This window comes from Nannospalax galili, unplaced genomic scaffold, assembly GCF_000622305.1.
Source record: "Nannospalax galili isolate Female #2095 unplaced genomic scaffold, S.galili_v1.0 scaffold445, whole genome shotgun sequence".
Classification (NCBI taxonomy): Eukaryota; Metazoa; Chordata; class Mammalia; order Rodentia; family Spalacidae; genus Nannospalax; species Nannospalax galili.
The window spans coordinates 2432563-2447721 of record NW_008354184.1 but is presented as its reverse complement, the minus strand read 5'-3'; the positions used below and the strand labels follow the sequence as shown (position 1 = coordinate 2447721).

The window sequence follows — 15159 nt, the reverse complement described above, 5'->3', positions numbered from 1 at the left end:
TGAGTTCTTAAGCAAGATACTGGGACACTGCACACAAGGCTAGATCTATTCCCTGCCCGGCATGGCTTCCAGTGGGGTGGGCAGCCAGGGAGCCATCTGTCTGTTCCACCACCCCTCATGGTCCAGCCTCTGAGATGGAGCTGGGCACTCTACAGCCTATCCCAGAAGGGCTTAGCAGCACAGTCCACTCTCCAGGTGACCAGGACAGACCTCTTCCATACCTGGATTGTGCTCTTTCCCCATCCCCCCTTCTCCTGGCACCTTTCCCAACCCTAATAGAGGAATGCTCAGACCTCAGTGTGGTCCTATGCTGAGCTGTAGAGGCCATGGGAGAGGGCTCAGGCATGAATGCCTCTGGTATACAGTAGATGCTCAATTAAACTAGTTTCTCTCTCTCTCTCTCTCTCTCTCTCTCTCTCTCTCTCCCTCTCTCTATTTTTTCTCTCTCTTTTTGTCTCTCCTGACCTGGGTGGGAAATCCTGACATAATGCTTACAAGAGAACCCAGGCTAGCAAAAAAGAGTGTGGCCTGTGCCATGCACATAAAATGCCCCCTTTCCAGAAATTAAAACCTCAGGCTGGGGAGATGGGTCAGCTGGTAACATCCCTGCTGCACAAACCCTGAGAACCTGATTCAATCCTCAGAGCCCTGGTAAGAAGCCAGGCATGACAGCATACCCTTGCAATTCCCATGCTGGGGAGGCAGAAATGGACAGAGTCCCTGGGGCTCCCCGGCCCAACCTAGGAAATCTGTGAGTTTCAAAAAGGGAGGGGAGGGGCTGAAGAGATGACTCTGGTTAAAAGCACTGGCTTCTCTTGCAGAGGATCCAGGTTCAATTCCCAGCACCCGCATGGTAGCTAACAATGGTCTGAAATTCCAGTTCTGGGAGATCTGATGCCTTCTTCTGACCTCCATGGGCATTGCATGACACAGGTACACTTACATACATGCAGGTAATACACTCATACATATTAAAAAATAAATAAATAATTTTTTAAAGTGAAAGGTCCTGCCTTATTTTTTACAAGATAGACAACGCCTGAGGTATGACACCTGAGGTTGACTTCTAGTCTTCATATTCATGTAGACACATGCATGTGTACCCACACATACTCCTGCACATGGATACATAGATATGTACCTGCACACACACACACACACACACACACACACACACAATCAAAACTTCAAGTGCCCTGGGGGGTAGCAGTGAGACCTGCCCAGACTGGATGGTTCACAGAGGCTGTCTTTCCACTCTGGGGACAGAGGACCTCAGAGCCAAACTGTACATCGAAGTTCAAAGTCACTATGTCCTACAAACTCTGAGGGAAGACCCCCATTTTACAGTCACATAAACTGAGACAGAGTGGTTCAGTAATTTGCTTAGGATCACCTAGCTAATGAGCAGCTAATTTCTTTTGACAGTTCAGACTACCCCAAAAGCTCTTCCTTATGGCACAAGTCTTCCATTTCCACGAGCCTTCTGTGATCTTGCCTCTGTGGTCAGGGTCAAGTTCAAACCCTCCAGCCAGAAACACAAGGTCCCTAGCAAGATGCTGGAGTGCAGTAGAAAAAAACTTTGGAGAGAGTCAGTTAATCCAGGACTAAAATGCCAAGCTTGTTCTCTACCTCTTGCTACAAGACCCCAGCAATTGCCCAGGCCCAGCTAGCCTCATTCTTCTCTTTGAAGGAAAATGGGATCAACAAAACTGACCTCCCAGGATGATGTGGCAAGGCTATACACACACACACACACACACACACACACACGCTCATCACATAGTTAATGAACTTGCGCGTGCCAGACTCCATGGAGGGCACTGATACAGAGCAGGGGATAGCACAGAAAATGCTGCCCTCAGGGAGCCCATACTCCACAGGAGTGACAATAAACAAACAAAAAGGTATCAAAACCAGATGTGGCGGCACACACCTGTGAATCCAGCACTTGGGAGATGGTGGCAGAAGGATCTTGAGTTCAAGGTCATCTTCACCTACATAGTGAGCCCGGGCTACAAGAGACCCTGTCTCAAACAAGCAAACAGTATCTAGGGCCGGAGAGATGAAGGGTTTACCTTGCAAGCAGGAAGAGATCCCCAGAACATTAATTTTTTTTAAAAGCCAGGTGTGGTGGGCAAATACTTATAATCTCAGTCCTGATGAGGTAAAGGTAGAGGAGGATGCTTGTGGCTTGCTGGCCAGTCAGCTTAGTAACTCGATGAGTTTCAGGCCACTGAGAGGCTCAGTCTAAATTTAAAAAAAAGAAAAGGAAAAGAAAAAGAAAAGAAAGAAGAAAGGAAGAAGGAAGAATTAAAGTAAGTTGGATAGTGCCTGAGAAATGGAAGCCAAGAATATCCTCTGACATGCATACACACATACACACACCAACACACACCAGCACACACACATATAGGCATATGTACATAAAAGTTTTGCTTTAAAATATTTTATTTATTATTTTTATTTTATGTGTATGAGTGTATTGCCTGCATGTGCGTAAGTACACCTGTGCTGTGCAATGCCCAAGAAAGTCAGAAGAGAGCATTGGATACCCCGGAACTGGAGTACAAATGGTTGTTAGCTGCCATGTGAATGCTGGGAACGAAACCCAGGTCCTCTGAAAGAGCAGCCAGTGCTCTTAACCACTGAGTCATTTCTCCAGCCCCTGTTTGTTCATTTTTTGAGACAGGGTCTCCCTATAACCCCAGCTAGCCTGGAACTAAGTACGCAGACTGGGCTGGCCTCGATCTCACAGAGATCCGCCTACCTCTGTCTCCTGAGTACTGGGATTTAAAGGTATGCACCACCATCCCTGTCCTAAAAATATTTCAAAGTAAAATAAAAACAGTATCAGTTGTGTTGGAGGCTATAGGTAAAAAGTGAGGAGACCCCAAGTGGTGGAAGAACTTCCCCAAAGAAGTGACAACTGGAACAGCCAGCCAGGGAGCACAGAGCACAGAGCACAGAGGAACAGCAATTCCTGAGTAAGGAACAGCTACTGCAAAGCCCAAGCAGTGAGAAAAGACCCAGAACTGACAGAGAAATACCTGAAACACAACAGGTGCTCAGCACCCAGCAGCCTGCTATATGCCAGGGCGGTGGAAAGGGAATTAGAGCTCACTTCCACACACCTTACTTATTTAAAATAACCCTTGTTCCATTATTCTGCCTCCCATTCTGTAGGTAAGGAATCTGAGGCTCCCAAGATCCCAGAGACCATAAAAATATACCTTTAAAAATACTACCAAAAGTTGGACATGGTGGCCACACACCTATAATTCCAGCACTCAGGAGACAGAGGCAGGCAGATCTCTGTGAGATCAAGGCCAGCCTGGTCTACACAGTGAGTTCCAGGACAGCTGGGGCTACAGGGAGACCCTGTCTCAAAGAGACCAAAAACCCAGGCCTGGCAGTTCCCAGTCTCAGGCTCCTGCCAGCCTGCTCAAGTAGTGCGAACACAGCACACTCAGCCACACTCCCCTCCCACCTGAGAAAGTCCCCTATTGTGATGAACTAAAGTCTGGGACTCACTGGTTTCTCTTAACACTATTGGGGGACACCCAGGACAGCCATCTGTCCCCTCTCTCCGCCCAACCTGAAATACAAAGAAGGCCGATAGGGTAGGAAGGGTCAGGCTCTGCACCAGTGAGAAGTAGAGAGTCTTACCATCCCCAGCGAGGCAATGCCAGGACCCGAACTGAGACCCTTGACACTTGAAAGGTGGTCGTCCTGCTCATTACTCCTCCAGCCTCTCCAATGGCCCCCTTTTCATATCACTTTCAGTCTCCTGCTTGGCTTCCCCCTGTGGTGCCAAGAAGGTGAACAGGACAGACATCCCCCAAGTCAGTTATATGTCTCATTTGCAGTGTCCCAGGTCCTGACCTGGCTGGGAAAGTTAAGCACACAGAACCCAGGGGACAAAAGTAGGAAACAGGTACTCAGGCAGCAACTGGGGGGCAGGACCCCATGGTTAGAGTACACACACAGACACCCCCCCTCACCAGTGCAAGCAGGGAGGAGCCCCAGAAAGGGAGTCTGCACACACATGGGGTTCCACACTAGGCCACCAAGGGGCCCTTTGACTGTCAGGAAGTCTCTGCCTCTAGGGGTCCTCAATTCATATTCCCTTGAAGTCAGAATAACGATCCCATTTCTTGAGGGCCATGGCAAAGGACACAGGGAGGCGGATCCCTCAGGGAGAAGACCACTTGTGTCAATACATACAAGAAAATCACACTGAAGTTATCTTTAAGAGGACAGTGATTGGGGCTGGAGAGATGGCTCAGCGGTCAAGAGCACTTGCGGCTCTTGCAGAGGACACACAACGGCAGTTCATAACCAGCTATAACTTCAGCTCCAGGGAACTGACACCCTCTTCTGGCCTCTGTGGCAGCAGGCATGTATGTGGTATACATGCATGTATGCAGGTCAGACACTCATACACAAAAATAAAAGTCAATAAGTCTTTAAGAAAGTTGTGCTAAGAGTCAGCTATGACTGGGAGCTGTACTGGGCATCCATACCATGTCCCAAACACAGCCATCCTGAGAGACAGGCATCTCATTCTCATTGTACAGAAGGGGAAACTGAGGCACGGGATCATAGCACGCAAACCCGGAAGCTCAGCATTCTTCCCAGCTCTTCCTGTTATTATTTCAAGGAAGTGTGACTTTCTGGGAATTCCTGAGGACTGGGGCACAGAGAGAGGACTTCATGGTCTGGGAAAGGCAGAGGCAAATGCCCCAGGGAAGGAAATGGCCTGAGAGCTGGGTGGCTTCAGACAAGTCAGTTAACTCAAAGACAGATATCAATGTCTGCTCCCTAGAGCATTATACCAGGTCAGCGGGTCTCTAGTACTCACAGGAGCAAGAAAGGAGTGATGGTCCAGTTGGGGACATGGGTAATCAAAGGCCCTGAGGAGGGAGAGGCTGAAGGAGGCCCAGGCAGGAGAACTGGCCACCTCGAAGCACAAAGGAACATTATGGAGGAGGGGACAGGAAGCTCAAGCCTGCTCACAGGAAAGCATCCCTCCCTTACAACACTCATCCATGAAAGCAGCACTGAATCCCCTGCAGCCCCCTCCCCACCGCTCCACCACACCCTCTTTCTAAGCCTCTTCCTAGGACTGTCTCATGTTAGTAGCATCAGCCCTCCCTCCACGTGGAGACCACCGCACCTTAGAGACAGCATCTCTCTGTGCTTAGCAACCACCAACACGGAGCCCAGCCAGCCAGCCTCCTCCCCAGTCTCCTCCTCTCTCCATGGAGACCACAAAGCCACAGCAACTGCCGTCACTCAGCGCCGGCCTGCCTGCCTGCCTGGTCAACAGATCCCTCCACGTGGCCACAACCAACACAGCCGGGATGACAGTGACAAGCTCTCCTCTCCAAGGCAGCACTAGCCACAGCCAGACTGGAACAGTGCCTGCTTCCTGCCTGCGGCCTCACAGTGTCAGACTGCCCTCCTAGCCACCTCCAAATTTCAGTGGGATCAGGCCCCATGAACACAGTATCTTTTCCTGCCCCCATCTCACCTGGCCCCTCCAATCACCAGCTTTTCAGCTGAAAGCCCCCACTGGACGGAGAAAAGGTCATGGTCTCCCTGACTTCCCTGGAGGCTAGTTCCCCCACCCCCAGCAGGTACAGATTTTGCCTGGCAAAGGCCAGAGAGACTCAGCCTCTGCGCTCCTAGGCAAAGGCAAAGGCGCAGGAAGTGAGGGCTTCCTCGCCATCCTCCCTAAGAACCTGTCCCAGCCCCCACCAGGCCTGCCACTCTGCCAGCAGTCGCTAAGGCCCTGGGGAAGGGGAGCCAGCAAGAGGCAGGATTGGGATGTTCAGAGCTGGGGGCAGGGCCAGGCCAGGCAGGAAGGAACCTGCAGCAGGCTGAGGCTGGGATTCATCACGGGTTTGCAAGGCCGGGTCATGTGAACTATGCCCACATACAGCCACACACTCAGACATAAGGACCCTGTCCTTACCGGGCATCTGCAGGCAAAGGGGGCCCCTGCAGCCAGTGAGGCTCGGTCCCTGATGGGATCTCAGGGAGGTCCTCCTGGCAGACGGGCAGCAGCGGTGGCAGCAGGGTCTTGGGTCCCGGCCCAGCACAGTGGCAACAGCTCCTCTGCTCTGCCAGGAGGCGAGGGGAAGAGAGGGAGGGAGGGAGAGGAGAAGAGGAAGAGAGGGAGGGGACAGAAGGAGGGAGGGAGGAGGGAAAATGCTGAAGTCTTGAAGGGTACACTCACTTCTTTCTTAGGTTTCCCATGGCAACAGCATATACCACAAATGATATCAGTGTGAGAGAGAAGAGGCCGAGGGAGAGGAGGGGTGGAGGGAGAGGGAGAGAGATGGAGACAGATAGAGACAGAGATGGAGGAGGTGGAGGCCGAGAGATGAGGAGAGACAGAGATAGAGAGATGTGGAGAGACAGAAAGATGGAGAGAGAGATGGAGAGCTAGAGATAGGCAGTGATGGCGAGAAACAGGAAGATGGAGAGAGGAGACAGATGGGAAGAGAGATGCGGAGAGAGGTAGAGAGAGAGACAGAAGCACAGAGATGGGGAGATATGAAGAGAGAGAAAGAGATGGAGAGATGTGGAAAGAGAAAGATGAAGGTGGAAAACTAGAGGGGGGGCAGTGATGGGAAGAGACACAAAGATGAAGGAGACAGATAGGAAGCGAGATAAAGAGATGGAGAGATGTGGAGACAGTGGCAAGAGACAGAAGAGAGAGGGACAGAGAGATAGGAAGCGAGATAACGAGATGGAAGGAGAAACAGATGGAGACAGAGATAGATGGGAAGAGGGATGGAGAGAAACAGAAATGGAGAGAGATATAAAGAGACAGAGAGATTAAGAGAGAGGTGGAGAGACACAAAGAGAGATGGGAGGAAGGTGGGGAAGGGAGACAGGAGGGACAGGAGATGGAGCAGTGCTGCAGATTGGGAAAAGACAAAGTAGAGCACATGCCCACGGGGCAGGAACACTGGGGGGAAAGGGTCTTAAGATAAAGATGGCAGGCTAGGGACTCTCCAAGGTAACAAACCACAGGGCTCAGGAACACAGCGAGAATCCAGGGGCAAGCAGACATCTCTGAAGCCCCTGGGCAGGAGAGTGATCAACAGATGGGTGGATTTTCTGGGAGAAAGGAGTCCCCAAATCTTCCCCTGGATTCCTGGTTCCCTGCTAGGCCCTCTGGCCTGAAAGTACCTCCAAGTCACCTCTCTCAGAGTCATGGTCACACACATCATACCCACATGCACACACTCACCTAACACCAGTGCACACCCCACCAGCCCTCACTTCATTTCAGTGCCTACCTACATCATCTTCTTGTCACCCAAAACACCAACATCACCCAGTTCCCTCATCAGCTGGGGCCATACCCTAGTCTGTAGCAGGGAAGGAAGCCCCTAACCCTGCATGCTCTGTCTTACTCAGAACTCCACATGGCTGGCACATGCTTTTTCCCCAGGTGCCCAGCCATACCCTGCCCACCTCCCACCATGAGCTCACATAGCTCTAGAGTTCTGCACCTGCCTGCCACCTGCATAGACACACACCAGGGACAGAGATGACCAAGACTAAGCCTTGCCTCCATATGTATGAACACGTGCTCACGCACACACAGGCCCATCTCCTGTCTGGCCCCACATCCTCCATCAGCCCAGATGGCACTCCCAGCCCTCCCCCGCAGGCAGGGGCTCACACCTCGCCCCCTCAGCAGTGTCATTCACAAACATATGTAGACCCACCCAGCGCTGGCAGCCAGTGCACCAAGAACATAAACATGACAGGCCCTGCCTACCTGGGCTCCCTCACTCCCACCCGGAGGCAGAAAGGGTGAGCAAGGGCCAGGGCTTCCAGAATGGTTCCCAGTCCCAGCAGAGGACCGCTTTGACCCTGAACCCCCTGGCCAGCAAGGGGGTGGGGCACATTAGACAGACACCCAACCCACACAGGACACCCAGGCAGAACCAACACACCCACAGAGCCTGGGCAGTGGGAGTCCCACACAGACACACGGCCCAACACACAGCTCCGCAGCTGTGCCAACACGCCTGGGGACACTGTAAAGACACATCAGCACACCCACAGATACACACAGGCCCCCCACTGTGGACTGATCGCACATCCAGGCTTGCCAAAGGCACCCAGACAAACATGCCCCCACGCACAGGGCCCCCTACATAGTTTCACACACATACATGTCTCCAAGCCTGCCCACCCTGGGAACCGCCCCCCCTCCAGTCACCAGGGCCAACCCACGGTGGCCCACACAACTCCAGGACACTCCGCCATGCCTGCACCGACTGCGACGCTCCTAAGGGATGTATGCCCGCACCCCCTCTGCCGGGACACACTCTTGGCCCACAGTCCTGCGGGCCCACTCCGTCCCCACCCCCACACCGACGCACCCCCGTCGGCGGCTCTCCAACCCGCGCACAGCACAGAGCCCAGAGCCCGTGAAATTGGCTGCGAGCGTCAGCGGCTGAGGCTGCAAATTCTAAGCACAGGGAAGCAAGGCGGAAAGCGGCGGCGGCAGGGCCGAGCCGAGCCGGGGGCGGACAACGCAGGCGAGAACCTGGGGCCACAGGATGCTGCGGGGGCGATGGGGACCCGCGGGACTCCAGTCCTGGCCCACTGGATGAACGCCTCCTCCCAGACGCCTTCCAGGCTCTCCGCACTTCTTCGGCTCCTGCTCTGGCCTCAGTGCTCACAAGCAGCTGCAGGCCCAGCTCCAGGCCAAGGGCCTGAGGCTCTGTCCAAGGTTCTGGGGCCGGCCCTCTCCAGCCTCTATGGTTGCTACCATACTGGGAGACACTTTGCCAACTCTACGGCCTCGGGATCTGGGACCGCAGATTTGCTCATCTGTGCCACAGAATGTTACCAAGGGCGTCTAAGGACTACATGAGGGGCTCCCGGAATCCATGTAGAACGGCAGTCAGGGAACGCTGAAGACAGTCAGTGTCCACCAGTGTCACCAGAGGCAGAGCTCTGCTATTGGCTCAGGCTCCTCCATGGGAAGCCCAGGATGGTCTTACTGCCAGAAACCGGAGGATCATGTAACAGCACACACCCCACCCCCACTGCCATCCAACTCTCAAACATGAGTGGATTAAAATGGAGTTCCTGGACCCCCCCACATCACCCTACTGAATCAAAGTCACATCAGGCAGACCCCAAGAACCTGCATTTTAGCAAACATCAGCGATCAGGATGCTCTCGGTCACAGGATGATGCGGGGTTTCTCAGCCAAGCACTCATGGGCCTGTGCGGTTGATCTCAAACTGCAAGTCTAGACTTATCTTCTCAAAATCCACTCCAGGCTTCCCTCCCCCCAGAGCCCTGGTCCTCACACAGTCTCTCCACCTGGTCAGCCCCTACCCTCACTCCCAGAGGCAGGCAGCCAAAATCCTCCAGCCAAAATTAAACAAGAAAACAGAGAGTGTCTCGTGTTTCCCTGGCACAGAGCAGGTGCCAGCTCCAGGACGCTCTGCATTGCTCTGAACAGAAGGCAACCCAGCCTCTCCAGTGGCCTCAGGGCTCCATAGCACTTGCCTCCAGCCTGAAGTACGAGTGCCTCCCCATCAGGCCATTCACTAATCAGCACCAGCTGTCAAGCAAGCCCTACTGTGTGCATGCACTAGACATTCCATAATCATCCCCAGAGGTTCTTGTCGGAGCCCCAGGCCTGGCAGTTCCTCTGGTGAACAGTCCATATGTATGCACGCTCTGAATGGGGAATGCATCAATCCAATCCTCACTAGCAGGTAAATGAAAGGAATGTGTGGTTGAGCATCTTTCAAGCACCTATAGAGCTTGGCACGCAGTGAGAGACACCAGAAATGGCTCAGCAAGCAAGCACATCTCCCCGACTCCACCCCCCAGGACATGAGAAGGGCAGGGAAGGCAGGCCCCAGCTCCTGCCTCTCTGAGACACCAGGAGGATTGTAGTGGAGGAGAGGTAACACTCAGGAGGGAAACTGAGTCAAGTCTGAGTCTTGGGGCTGGCTTAGAATAAACAGGTCAGCAGCTCTTGGGAGTCACTGCCCACATCCCTCTAGAGAGAGGGGAGGGTAGGAGGACATGTCCCGCCCCCTCCCAGCACCCCAGGGGGAATGCAGCTACCAGACCTTCCTCTCTTCCTGAATCCCAGAATTGGACCCTAGGCAGTTCAAGGGGTAAGAAGGGACAGGAAGCACAGGTGCATTCCAGTGCGCACGCGCGCGTGCACACACACACACACACACACACACACACACACACACTGCCTAAGCCCTGGACCCCACCAGAGAAGCAAGAATGAGTAAAAAATAACATGACAAGGAAAGTGGTCCCCTGTGTGCCAGACGGGGGTGACCAGATCTAGACTTCGCCACCATTATCCTTACTTTCAAGGAAATGACCTGGGGGAGGTGAGCTGCCTTCCTGGACACACTCAGATAAGGACAAGAACAGAGTTTGGTCCCTAGATCCCTGCACTTTCCAGAAGTCAGCTGGCCAGAGTATGGCAGGTGAGATCAGAGGCCCTGCTACAGTCACAACAGACAGGGGACCTGGGAAGATGCTGATCTTGGGGCACAGCCTGTGCTACCCTCAAGAGACCCACACACACACACCCCACCCTCTGCCAAGTACCCAGCAACACAATGCTGGGGACCTGTGGAGAGCTGAGACCAAGGAGCTGCCTTCTGAAATGAGTCACAGGTTCTTGGGGTGCCAGGGGAGGGGGTACACAAGAATGGGATGGAGGGCCAGACTAAGGATCAGAACCCCAATGCCTCTTCCTTCCTGCCCTTCTGTCCCTACAGTCACTACACAAAGCTTTCCCCAACCCACTGCTTCCCTGTGGCTAGAGGCCACTGTCCCCACTTATACATGAGTAAGGCCCAGAAAGGGCTCTCAGTGACAGGGGCACCCCAAGATAGACAGGCCAAGGCCCACCTGGCAAAGGAGTTCAATAGTGAATGGTGTAAGAGTCCACCTGTCAGGGGCTGAAGAGATGGCTCAGTGGCTAAGAACACTGACTGTTCTTGCAGAAGACCCAGGTTCGAATCTCAGCACCCACATGCCAGCTAACAACTGTCAGTAACTCCAGTTCCAGGGGATCCGACAGCCTCTTCTGTCCTCCAAAGGCATTGCACGGCATGGGTGCACTTACACACATGCAGGCATAACACTCACACATGTAAAATAAAAATAATAAATAAAATATTTTTTAAAAAACAAGGCCAGGTGTGGTGGTGCACATCTTTAATCCCAGCATTTGGGAGGCAGAGGCAGGAGGATCTCTGTGAGTTCAAGGCCAGGCTGGTCTACATAGTGAGTTCCAGGATAGCTGGGGCTACAGGGAGACCCTGTCTCAAAAGGACCCCCCACGCCAAAAAAAATAGAGTCCACCTGTGGAGTTCCAGCCCTGGTTCCACTGCTGTGTGGCCCTGGGCTGGTCTGTAATCTCTCTGTGTTTTGTCTGCAAAATGTCAAATAACAGTGGCTACAGAAGGGATTGAGCAAGTGTCAAGGGCCAATCTCAAAGAGCTTTACCCCAGGCCTGGCCCTAGGCAGGGGCCAGAGGAGCCTTAGCTACCTTATTATTACCATTATCACTACAGACTATTGTTGCTAACAGCACTAGCCCCTTCCTCTGGCCTGCCCTGGTGGCTCTCCAGTCCTCAAGGCCTCTCCAGGGCTTCCCTGGGAACTGGATGCAGGGCTGAGGTGAAGGAAAGAGGGCTCTATTATCCCAAGCCTCAGACAAGATTCCCAGGCACAAGGTCTGTGCCTCTTCCCTGAGGATGCTCACTGGGTCACGAGAAGGTTAAGTTGATCAGGAATTGCCTGGGTCCACCAGAGGCAGAGGGCTGAGTTAACCTTCTGGACTATTCTCACCACTGGCCCAGTACTCAAACTTAGTAGGCATGGTTAGTGTAGCACTGATGGTAGGGAGGGGCTTGGGGCAAGGAGAGGACCTGGGTGGCCTGGGAGGGTCCAGAGGCAGGCAAACTTCAGACAGTTATCACTTATGAAGCCCTCCCACCTGCAAACAGAGCACAGCCAGGGGTGACAGAAGTGGCCCTCACCCAAATTCTGCCTCCAAAGCCGATATCCTGCAAGCCCCCATGACAGGACAGCCAGCCACAGTGAGACAAAAGCATGGAGCTCCCAGGGACCCCAGACCCTCCCCCTGGAGAAGACTTGGGAACTGGGTGTGCCCATTTCTGTCCCAAATCTGTGGGAGTCTCGAGCAGCCTCTACTATAGCCAGGAACCTCTCAACCCACCTGCCACTCTGACTCACCCCCATCCCCTGTGATTCCAGAGTCACTACCCCTCTATAGAGTGCCTTAGGGAAGAGTCCTGCTGATGGGATGTTTCCCTGAGCCACCCAGCAGGGGAATTCATGGTAAGGAAGGAAGGCACAGATCTCAGTTTACCTGTCTGTCAAGTGGGCACATGACAGAAGCAGGCCCTCTCAACTCATAGGACCCCAGAAAAGTAAAGAAAACTCTTTATAAGTTAGACTTAAACCCAATGGGGGGCAGCTGCTCTGAGCTGGGGGGATAGAAGACAGCTGGCATGAAATGAGCCCCACCCCATGTGCCAGCACCCTGAGTAAGGCCCACTGTGACCACCCCTTCATATCTCTATCCCCCTCCCCAAGTGGCAAATGAGAGACAACAGTGACTGGAATGCCTAAATCACGAAACTCAAATTGAGATCAGAACTCAATATTGCAAGCCTCTGGCTGTGCAAGCTTTCTGTGGTCACATGTAGGTCCACACAAACACTAACGTGTGACCCAAGGGTCAGTGAGCCGGCTAAGACAGGAAGGCCAGTTGGGACCAGAGAGGCTCAAACAGGAGGGGGCACCATGTAGGGTAAAATGATATACATTCTTCCCAGAGCAAAGAACTAGGCCTCGACAGACCACCAGGAAATGGACCCCTTAGGAGAGAGCACTCACCCTGAGGCTCCACCCCTTTTCTTTTTCTCCTCCTCTACCCACAGGGGGCATGACTACACTCAGCCTCACATACCCAACAGTGATATCATAAGCTCTGGCCCATGGGGGTGGCCTTCACACTGTCTCAGTGACGTCACCAGTAGCCTGGAGCTGATGTCATACCCCAAGGTTCTCACTGACATCACAGTCATACACACCTCTCTCTGATGTCTCCCTTTGGTTACTTTTCTCTCCCCGCCCAAGGGGTGATGGCCAAGAGGTCCCCCTATCCAACACACATACCAGTAGAGCCTGTGTGTGTGCACCCACGCACCAGACAACACGCACACACGTGTACAAGTCCCCATACTTCGCTGATGGTCTAGACATGACCCGTCCCACAGGTGTCCACAGGCTATAAGAATGAAGCATGAGCCAAGCATGCACACACATACACAAGCGAACATGCCCAGCCCCAGCGATGCAGCTCTGGGTGTTGAGATGCCCCTCCTCTGTCACTGAAGCGGGCAACCAGGGCTGCAGCTACCACATTGCTCTAAGTACAGCTAGCAGCTGCCCCTTCCCCCAGCTTCCCCTCCCACAGCCTGGCCTGCTGACAGTGACAACCGCAGCAGGACACAGGAGCACTCGCACACGTACACATGCACACACGCACACATGCACACACATTCTCCAGCCTAACACCTGTATCTCTCAGCAAAGGACTGGGACCTTTACAGCTGTAGGGTGGGAGGAGACTGAGGAAGGGGGCCAGGCAGAGCTTAGGTCCCCAGAAAGTCCCCTTAAGCTCCATAGCCTTCCAGAGCTAACTGAGGGTGGGAGCAATGTCCCCTGCTCATTCTCCTTGGTCATGTCTGACACACCGCAGCCTGGCAGTCTCCGTCCTCAACATAAGCTGCCCAAGTGCGCACATTCATACTCACAGATATGCACACCAGCTCTCTCCTCCAAACATTCCCAGGAAACCCTGCTGGGTCACAGACTGTGTCTGCGTGTTGAGGGGGGATGCGGACAGTGAGGGTCTATCCTGAGTCAACACACACCCCTCCCCACGTGTACAAACCGTCCCACTGACCAACACACCCACCCCCTTCCCCCTCCTGGCCAGTTGCAGTTGGAACACGCACACACACTGGCACACACGCACAACACACACATGCACACACCACCACCGACCGGCATTGGCCAGGCCCAGACAGCTACAGTCTGCCAGTTTATGCTGGTGCCCTAGTGGTCTCCTGCTTGCCCCACACCAGCCCTGCAGAGGAAGGAGCAAAGCCCTTGCAAGGGTCCCTGCACACCTCCCTCCCAGCTCTGGTCTTCCTAATAAATCCATGGCACCCCTGCAAGAAAGGGGGACGAGCCCCACCCTGGCCCCCTCCTCCTGGGCCAGCCACCCGGTCACCCCCCCCACACACACACCCTTACCAGTGAGAAGATGAATTCTTTGACCCGCCAGGATCCAGTGAAAATGGGGTTGGGACCTCTGATTCGCTAAGATGGGGGGCAGAGAGGTGCGGTGTGGCCCTGGCTAGCAAAACCGTCTGCCTACAAGCCTCTGCACCACCCCTCAAAAATGCTCACCTCGGTGATCGTCCTCCATGCCCTCCCACCCCGCTTCCGCCCAGCCCCGCCCCCACCACCCCCGTGCAAGGTGCTCCCCTGGGGGTCTCACGGGGATCCCCAGACCAGGAGGAGCCGAGGGTGGCTCTCTCCAGTTCATCCTCCCCTCCCGGGTCCCTCTCCAAGCCCCACCCCGGCTGGCCGCCTGGGTGTCCTGAGGTGCAGCCCCGACTCCCACGGTCTCCGGGGGCCGCGAGCAGCTCTGGGATCCGGAGGAATCCACTCACCTACACCCAAGCGCGGATCCGGGATCCGGGCCGGACGCCGCCGCCTCCGGGCAGCGGCTTCTGCGGGGCCTGCGCGGGAGAACAAGCGTGAACGCCGGTGCGAGTGTGCGCGGCGGCCGGCCGTGGCTCCGTGCGTGTCGTGTGTCTGTGGCGTGGCCGGGGCGTGTGTGTCTGTGAGCGAGCGTGTGCGCGCAGACACCGCCACCCCCGCCGCCCGCCTCCCGCAGGGGACCTGGGCGCGGGGGACGTCAGGAGCGGGAGATCGCCGAGTGTGTGGGTCGGTCCGTTCCGGCACCCGGATCCCGGGCTGTCTCCGCAGGCCTGTCCGCAGCAGACCCTCCCTCCGCCC

At 54.5% G+C, this 15159-nt stretch overlaps 1 protein-coding gene across 9 annotated transcripts in view; it reads right to left on the bottom strand.

The window, feature by feature from the left end:
• Elfn2 (extracellular leucine rich repeat and fibronectin type III domain containing 2) overlaps positions 1 to 15150 on the bottom strand; it is a 63184-nt gene extending 48034 nt beyond the window's left edge. For 3 of the 9 annotated variants that reach the window (XM_008851314.1, XM_008851304.1, XM_008851311.1), the window contains exon 1: positions 14811 to 15150. The gene's annotated coding sequence lies outside the window, so the exon portion shown is untranslated. Of the gene's footprint in view, positions 1 to 2075; positions 2240 to 5977; positions 6167 to 14388; positions 14408 to 14810 lie in introns of those variants that run through there. The other 6 variants (XM_008851307.1, XM_008851310.1, XM_008851305.1 and 3 more) reach the window with 4 other exon arrangements.
• Between the last annotated feature and the right edge of the window lie 9 nt (positions 15151 to 15159).